This window comes from Crocodylus siamensis, chromosome 1 (genome assembly GCF_052110815.1).
Source record: "Crocodylus siamensis isolate JL-2025a chromosome 1, ASM5211081v1, whole genome shotgun sequence".
Taxonomy (NCBI): domain Eukaryota; kingdom Metazoa; phylum Chordata; order Crocodylia; family Crocodylidae; genus Crocodylus; species Crocodylus siamensis.
In genome coordinates, this window is record NC_143395.1 from 258499008 (window position 1) to 258508706 (window position 9699).

Genomic DNA, 9699 nt, shown 5'->3' on the forward strand with positions numbered 1-9699 from the left:
GCTTCCTTTCACAGCAGCAGTGGCCCCCCCCTCCCCAAGTGGCACCCGCTCACAGGCAGCCAGCTCGGGAGGTCCTGGGGGGGGCACTGCAGCTGCAGAGGGAAGGACCATGTCCCCATGCAGTTCATGCAGGCGGGCAGGCTCTGGGGGGGAGGGGAAGAGATCAGGTTTGCTGCTTTTTTTTGTTCTTTAGTGAAGGCTCCTTCCCAGGCTGCTGCCAGACTGCCTGCACAGGCTGCCTGCATAGTCCCCAAGCCGCAAGGAGCCCAGCGCTTCAATCTGTGGTTCTAGGGCAGCAAACTAAAACTCCTCAGAGGTGTTTTAGGTTGCTGCACCCCAAAGTCATTTAAGGCGTATTATGCCACCAAATGTGCTACAGCAGCTGGAATTAATGTGCAATACCCCGCTGATGCATGCAAACACCAGTGTCATTAAAGTGGTACAAAAGCATTTAACCCACTTTAAAGTGTTGTGCACACATGCCCCTTGTTTCATCTATACATGTCCATGGGTATCAAAATATGGGGCTGAGTAGGGGCCCCATGGGGTGGAAGCAGCCCAGTGTAAAACCATAGCTGCAGCCAAGCAGAGTTCACAACTCAAGACGATTTTTTTTTACTGACAATTTGCAAAATTTTAGAGAAACCAAACTTTCTTACCATGGTTGGTGTAAAACCTCTAAATTTGAACCTGGCCCTTGTCCAGGGCCCAGCAGAAAGGTTACATTTTCATTATCTAAAACATATATTGTGGGCCCAATTTAGTATACCTGGAGCTGGGGACAGGGCTCAATTCAGTGCAGTTGGGGTTGGGAACAGGGGCAGGGATGGTTCTGCAGGCCTGATCTGGTAAGTGCAAGGCTAAGGCTGAAAGTGTGCCTGATTGAGCAAGTGCAGGGCCATGGATGAGGGTCCCAATCTAGTGTGTGCAGAGCTGGGACCAAGGAGGCAGGTCAGATCCAGTGCATGTAGGAATGGGGACAGGTGGGCAGGCCTGATTCAATATGCCAGGGGCCAGGGTGGGCAGGCCCAATCTGGCATGCACAGGGCTGGGGGTGGAGCCAGGGTGTTGGGTTCAGTCCAGCACATGCTGGGCTGGGACTAGGGCTAGGCCCTGATCCAGTGTACATGGGCCTGAGGTTGGGGTGGTGGGCCTGGTCCAGCACATGCAGAGAAAGTAATGGGGTGGCATGCCTCATGCAGGGGGTGGGGCTGATCTGATGTGTGGAGCTGGGTACAATTGCTGGGTCATACCTGCACAATGACATTGCACTGGATTTGGCTCATGAACCAATCACATATGGTGATCCAGCTTGTAGACTGACCCCACAGCTTGGAAATGCTGGCATCACTGGTACAGACAAAGGCAACAATTCTATTGATAACAAATAATACTGGAATAAACTGCTATACTGTAAGTACTGTGTCTGTTTCATTCAACTTTAAACTACAGGGACTTATCTCACTTGCATTGCTACAGGAGCAGGCAGATAAACCAATATCCTTCCTTTATATATCAGCAACTAGATCTGTCCAGTTAATTTGATCATTGGTGGCTAAGTCTCTTTTTTAGTAACCTGGTGTCCAGGCTGCTGAAAAGGGGGAAGTTTTGTTTTTTATTTTAATTTTTCCTTTCTTGTCCAACTATTAATTGTCTTTTGCTTTAAATCATCCTGTACAGCCCAGCTTTTCATGCCATCAGTAAAGTGAGGCTCTGCACAATGTGTACACTTAATTAGCACAATCATATGGACAACCTGGGCATTCACTATCTCAGATGTCCAGCTCAATGCCCTCTGGCCTCAATTACGATATTCTATCCTGACCAGCTGGAGTCTCTTCTGCACAGAGTGAGCCGGATAACATCTCTAGTCTCTTGCACTGTGCTGAGCAGAGGAGGATTTATCCTAACGTGATTAGCTACTTACAAAAACACAATGGGATATAACTTTCAGCTACTGATATTGTCAAACCAATTCTCTAAATTTCTCATCTTGTTTAATCACCAGTAGCGCTCATTTTGCTGTGATGGTCGGTGCATTGTGGGTATATTGGATTGTGCACATGCAGTAAATAAGCAATGTAATAATTTTTTTTGTTCCTTTGGAAAAAGCCCTGCTCTTTACAAGTTACATTACTGTATTTTTTTAAAAATGACCTTTCTGAAATAAGGATTTGTCCAAAGAGATCAGATTGATTCATCAGCCACTACTTTGAAGTTCTGGAAATCTTTTTTTCAATCTTTTGATTTGATGCAGAATTGAAAATAATCCAGGTTGTAAGTAGCATAGAACAATGCAGCACTGTACTGACACTACCACAAGGTGCCACTCTCTGCATCTATTTCAGTCCACGACTAAAATTGTAGCCAAGTGTCCTGGGTTATGAGCAGATGGAACAACTGTATCCATTTCAAGCTGTGTCAGAAAACTGTTGCAACTTGAACCCTGTTTCATTCCAAACAAACCAATGATTTAGCTACTTTAGATTGCTACAGGACCTGGCAGATGTAACAATTTTGTAGTAACAGCTGATGCCTGCTCCAGAGGATAGCTCTCCCATCCGCAGGAGCAGGTACAGTATTTACCCAAATATAAGATGACCCTGAATAGATCCCATACATGGAAAATGTATGCATTTGTTATAATGTGATTACTGGAAAACTGTCTTAAATTTGTCCCCCCGCTGCTCCAGCAGGGAAAGCAGTGGCGTGGGGGCAGGCAGCGGTAGGGCAGACAGTGTGAAGGTGGGAGGACAGGCAAGGGGGAAGCAGTGGGAGCAAGCAGTAGACAGCTGGGTGAGGGAGAGGCAGGTAGAAGGGGGGCAGGCAGTGGGCAAGCAGTGGGGGAGTCAGTGTGGGGGAGCAAGCAGCTTGCCTCTACTACCTGTCCCCGCCATCAGCGCCCCCCTCTGCTGCCTGCCCCCTTGTGCGTGCACCCACTCTGCCCTCTGCCTGCTCCCCTGCAGTCTCAGGGTCTTGCACCCTTCTCCCCATCTCCCTCTTCCACCTTCTTCCCCACCCCCCATCCCCTTGCTTCGCCCCTTCCCATGTTGCTTAACCTTGCTCTGGCATCAGCAGGCACCTTTCCTACTGCAGCCTGGGGAATTAAACATGGCCCCAACCTGGCCCCTTGGCAGTGGCAGTGGCAACAGCAGCAGCTCCAGTGGCAGACTTCACAACCTAGGTCAGCCTGGTAAGAACATTTCACAGGCACTAAACTCCCATTTTTAAAGATATTTTGGCACATGGAGATGCAGCTAGATACCTCGTAGGACTGAGATCAATGAGGATTAGGTAGCTAAGTTCCTTTGAAATTCCTCTGAGTTCCCTCTGTTTATTTAGGTGTCTGAATTCATCTAAAAATTTAAAAATGTTTGAAGAAAGAAGTGATGTTTTAGCCATGATGGGCCAGAAAATATGCGAGAGGCAAGGATTGTTTGGTATGTGCTATCTTTTATTGGACCAACTGCATGATTGGGATAGACTTAGACAAGCTTAAGAAGAATGCACTTCATTCAAAAGCTTTTTTAGGTCTGGACCAACCATGCAGTTAGTTTAGTAAAACATATCACCCACAAAAATCCTTGCTTTAAAGAAAATGTTGAATTAAATTCCCTATTTCACTTCACTCCCACCTCCTCCTCTCCTCTCAGAAAAAGGTTCCCAAATGGTGTATCACAAAGCCAGCACACAACCAAGCCTACCTGTTGAGGATTGATACTCCCCAGTATGCCAGAGACATAGAGCTTGAGGGCAGCAGTAAGGTAATCCCTAGAGCAGCTTCACTGCCTCCTTGCCTGGTTTGGCACATGCAGTGTAACAGACGGTGGGCAGGGCCATGCTTCTTGGTGATACTATCAAAAGCATCATGAAATTGGTATAGACATATCTTCAGAGAGGAGATGGCTATCTACTGCATCATTCATCAGCCCAGCATTGCAACTCACTAGCCACATAATGGATAACATTACTTTTCCTCAATTCGTTCCTATAACAAATACTATGTTCCTGTAATTAGATAGGTAATTATACCTTGAAGATCTAAATTTGATGTTCATTTTCATTCTCAAAAGCATGGTACAAATGTTTGGCTTTTCTATCATTATTACAGTTGCTCACAGCAAGTTTACCTAGCACACGGAATCAAAAAGTGAAGGGAATTTAATATTAGAAAAGGTTCTATGTTATGAATATTGATGAATTATCTGAATAAAAACCACTTTGTAAATAAGAAAGTAATTAAAAATCAGCTCTCTGTTAATTAAAGAAGTCTGATATTCTACATGTCATTTTCCTTGACTGTCATTTAAATAATCTTATATATTTAATCATTCCCTTTCTATGAGGAAATAGACAACTGCACAGAGCAACTGTATCATTGAGCTGGGTCACTCTTGCATATCAAATTGTGGAATCTGAATATGACCCATTAGGTTTTAAATCTTAATCAATATGTAAAGGCCAGGTTTGCCCTTATTCTTGCTGAACAGATGCTAACGTAAGTAGTGCTCACTCAAATCCATTCCTGGAATAAGGAATACATACGAGTCAGGGGACCAGAATCAAGGCCCAGTGAAAATAACATGGTTATGATGGATATCTGCATGTATTGGGTGTGTTACTAGGCATAAGCCCCACAGGAGAAAGGTTTAAAATTTATCAGAAAACATGATATGTTGTAACTGTATATCTAGACTGTAGTGAACAATTTTGCACTGCCAAAGGAACGAACAGTGTAAACTAATTTCCATCTCTGGTTTCTATCACTCTGGGACACTAGTGTTACTGCTTGTGTTACAAAATAATGTGTAAAGACTGTGCTGCTTTTTGCCCCTCACTTACCTGGGTGTAACTTGAATCTTTTGTTTTCATTTGGGTAGGCAGGGAATGATTATTCACTTAATTCAGCAGGGGCAGCTTAACAAGATGACTTCTCCAAACAGGTGCATGTACTAGCTCACAAAATCCCATAGTTACCATTTTAAAAGTTAGCCAGCTACTGTGAGATGAAACAGCCCTGCCTCACTATGACAGCAGTATGTGTCAGCTGTAGAGAGAGGGGTGAAGAGCAGCAAACCTGGCTCTAGTGGGGTTGCTCTTTGGGAAAGTGGACTTCTGTGACACAGGATTAGCTGAGGCTAGAAATGGTGAAGGGCTACTGCCTACCTGAATCTCTCTGAAGGAAGGAAGGCTATTCAGGGAGCTATTCCTTTGACTTACTATCAGAGACTTATCTCTTGTTGCCAAATGAGGCAGGGGCAGCTGGTGCCTTGCCTGAAGAGGAAAGGCTGACATAAGAAACCTTTTGTTCTTTGCTCCTGACTGGTGGCTTTGTAATAGTCTGTCGCTAGAACATGAATTTCCCTTTGCTCTGGAGGAAAAAAGAATAGTTTGGGTAGCTGGGTCAACAGTTCTGTGGGAACATGAACCTAGATTGAATATAAAAGTGGATGGTGAAGAGCCAGCACTAGCTTCTACACTAGGTGGCAACCCAAAAACATCATCAATTAGGTCAGCAACACCAGCAGCAGTGAAGTTGGGTACTAGTGGTTCAGTAGAGGAAGAAGTAACAATGGCTGGCACAACAAGATGACACAAGATCTCTCTTCTGATCTCCAGATCACTCTCTCTTGTCATGTGACATCAACTGTGCCTGCAAGGCTTACAAAGATGCACCTGGAGAATGATCCTGAAGCTTTTCTATTCACTCTTGAGTAGGTGGCTGTGGTGGCACTATGGTCTCTTGACACTCTGGCATAGGTTAATGCAAGGGACATGATGTGATCACTGCTTGGGACTATGCCCAAGTCAAAGCCATCATTTTGGCTGCCTGTATATTACAGAGCCCTGATGCTATGTGTGGGGAGCCCAGACCTTCATCTGCTGGCAGCAAACTAAACCTAGATTGGGTTTGCAGAACTGCTGCTATTTGAGTGGTTTACCCAAAGAAACTGGATTGTGATGTGGCATAATACCATCTCTGTCTCTCCCCAAACTGCTATCTGACAATTTGGTTACCATTAGAAGCGGGTGCTATTCCATTCAGATTTGGATTTGGCCCAAATCAGGGACAATGATTTGATTAATTGATTCAGATCACTGTCCCTGATTCAACTCAGCTGAATCTGAATCTGAAGATTTGATGCTGATTTGGGAATCAGCGATTCGGACATAGACACAGCTTTAACTGTTTTTTGTATATACCTCAAGGTACCAGTGTGGCTTGTGAATGCTGTGATGCTGGGGTGCATGGAGCGTCCCACAGGAGTGTGTGTGTGTGTGTGTGTGTGTGTGTGTGTGTGTGTGTGTGTATGGGGGGGCCCTCCACATGATTGGTGGTGAGCCCGGAAGTGGACTGGAAGTAGACCAGAAGTGAACCTGGAAGTGGGTCTGCTGAGGAGTGTGCTGCCCCCTCCCCCCCGCTTGGTGTTTGGCTGCCTTTCTCACTGCCTTTCTAGGTAAAAGTATCAGGCAGGAAAACAGGAACTCCGTACAAGTTGGCGCTTGAAGTAAAGGAGCCATATAGTACATGGAGAGACCCTAATGTGCTGGTAAATGAAGGTGACCACACCTCATGGTTCTGTACTGATTTTTAGGAGGGTCGATGCTATCTTCAAATGTGATGCCTGAGCCTTTTGGGGAGTAGATAAATTGCTGGAGTCATTGGACTAGGTCTAACATGTTACTGTTTTCAGCCTCAGAAAAGGACAGGAGCAGCTCTTATGCCAGAATCCTGCAAAAAGACTCTCTCCTACTCCTTGTGGGCTGTATCAATTTAAGCCCGTGTCCTTTGTCCTCTGAAAAGTGCCAGCAACTTTGTAGTGATTAACAGACTAGGTCCTCTGGCCATATGTCCAGTATGCTGACCTGCTTGACTTGGTCATGTACAGCTGGGACTAGGAGACTCAACTAAAACAACAGGTGGCTGTTCTCCAGTCTCTGGGGGAAGGCGGGTTGATGTCAGAAGCAGCTAAATGCAAAAGGCAAGAGGATCAAATAGAAGGAAATGCATACTCTGTTGGGTACACACAGGGAAGAACTAAGCCCTTCGTCTCAGTAAGATTCAGACCTTCAGTTTGCACACTCCTATCCCTAAGAAGTTAATAAGACAGTTCCTGGGATCTTTGAAGTGCTACATAGCATTGTGCCTGGGCATTCTTATCAGAATGGCTCCCTCAGGTGCCTCACTAAAGGCAGTGGCTCAAGAAAGCTCCCTCGGTTGGAGGCTTTTTCACACTTCTTTTAAACCCTGACAGACTAACCTGACTAGTCAAAAGAGTTTGTCCTCTGGACACAGGCTGTCCTACTGATGCCCTGTGGGCTCCATGGAGCCCCCAAAGGGATAATTTATGGTAACTGAGAACCCCTCTCCTCATTGCTCTGTTGCTGCTGACACCACAGTCTCCAAGATCCCCTTCCCTTGTCCAGCTTCCACTACCTGCCCCTGTCTCTGTGGGTGGGGGGATGGGTGCAGCCTGGTCCCTACGGCTGAGAGAGTTTGCAATCATAGGGCTTTGGGGACCCTGGGAAGCCCTGTGGCACAGGGGTGCTGGTGAGGTGCAGTGGAGGGTCACCCAGCACACAGTAGGGGGAATCATATGGTAAGTGCAGGGGCACCAGGGCAGTGTGGGGAGAGGAGGGTGGGCGTGTGGTAGGGCAGGTGGCTTGCAGCCTGTGCACCATATGGCATGTGTGCCCCAAGCAGTGTGTGGCCATGGGGCAGCAACTCAGAAGTTGAACAGCTTTGCTCAGGGCTGATGCCTCCAAGATGTTATCATAGAAGATCAACAGGGAGGGACACCTTATACTAGACATCAGCCAGAAACTAGCACCCTGGGGGGAGGCAAACTCAGTTGTTGAGAGGGAAGGCTTGGCTGTGCATTTACAGCACTGTTATCTCCTTGGAAACCTACACTTTCAGATCATGGATCATGTCCCTTGGCATTAAAACCCAAATCTCCCATAATGCAGTGGTGCCTATCCTTCCAGCTACATCTGAAGTGTTGCAGGAACGGGGGGTGGGGAGCTGACATGAACTAACAGGGCCCTAGGGACTGTCTTGAAAGGAAGGACAGATGATGGAGAGTACATGTTACCAGTAAAGACTGAATGAGTTGCTGTGGGTTCAGTCAGCCATGCCCTGCTACACCTGCAGTCAGTATCAGGCAGGCTTGCCAACTGTCTGTATTATTTTCATAGAAAGTCTGTTCAAAAAAAAAAAAGTCTGTTCATTAAAAACGAAGACAGTGTGAGTTTGATTAAAGATGTCGTCAGAACGTGGCCAGATGCAAGTTCCAATGGATAGATGGAGCAGAGCAGCACTGCATTGTATCAGAGCAGGAGTGCAGTTCTGTGCCCTGCAGGGAGCTCTCCTTCAGGACTTTGCTACCCATGGGAACCTCTGTAGTTTTCTTCTTCCCCACTCCAGCCCCCCGGCCACATGCTTCTTCTGTGTCCCGTCACTTGTCTGGAACAGGTGCATGCTTCAAAGTTTGGCAGGATGGCACAGTCCTGGGCAGGACAGGGAGTAGGGGAGTGAGGTCAGGATGGAGACACAGGGCTGGGAGGGGAGGGAGGTGATGGGTGGGGATCCATGCCAAAATAGAGGGGATGGTGCCAGCAGGGCTAAGGGTGGGAGGGTGGGCTGGGGTTGAGAGCAACATGGCATGGGGTGCAGTCAGGAGCCTCAGAATGGTGGGGTAAGCAGGGAACAGGGGGATAAAGGTGGCATGGGAAAACCAAGGGGGCTGGCCCAGGAGCAGGAGCATGTGGAAGGGGGCCTCTTGCAAGTGGAGAAGTTTATTAACTTTAGAGCACCCAGTTAACATTTATTTCCCCAGGTTTCTGAGTAAGGGCGCAAGCAGAGGTAGGAAGCTGATGTTAAACCCCTAAATTTGAACATAGCCCTTGTTTTGCTGTCCACAGTCTGGCAGAAGCATTACATTTACATTATGTAAAACCTGTCAATCAATAAAAATGTGTCAGTCAAAAACTTTGGTTGTCAGTAGAAAGGTTGCAACTTGCCAGTAAAAAAATATTTTCTTGGGTTGGCATCGGGCTTTGAAAAAGGCTTTAAAGAGGAGAGATGTGCCTGGGCACTAGGTGGGAGGGAAAGCAGATTTTTAGCTTTCCTTCTGAGTTAGGGCTAAGAACCAAGAAGAGGTGACCAGCCAGAGCATTCCTGAGGAAAAGTAAGGCCTGATGTGGGAATCTAAGTTAGATTTGCTACCAGTGACTTACTTGTTCTTGCTGAGTAGGATGGCAACAGCTGGTGCTCTGCTTAAAAATGTATCATTAGCAAAGGGAAAAGAAATAAAAACCCTCTGAAGTTTTGTGCCTGACTAGGGGTTCAGCAACGGTTTGTCATGAACCCAGGAGTAATGCAATTAAAGTGCTCCAGAATAATTTCTAGGACATGCCTGGAAATCTGGGAGTGTGTGCTGAAAAATCCCTAATATCCAAAAGGTAGCTTCAGTTCCTCCTTGGTTTGAACTCCTCCATTTGTTCCTTTATTATGTCTTGCATTATTCAGCCTTACTCTGAAAACTGATTCTTGCTGCAACATAACTTAGCATTTGTTAGGACCATGCTAGTCATTAAGGTCCATTGGAGCGTGATGGGACTGACATGGAAGATAGGGATTTAAGGGCCTTTTCCTCTTGGCTGTGGGGTAAGGCAGTATGGATTGCTACAGCTGGG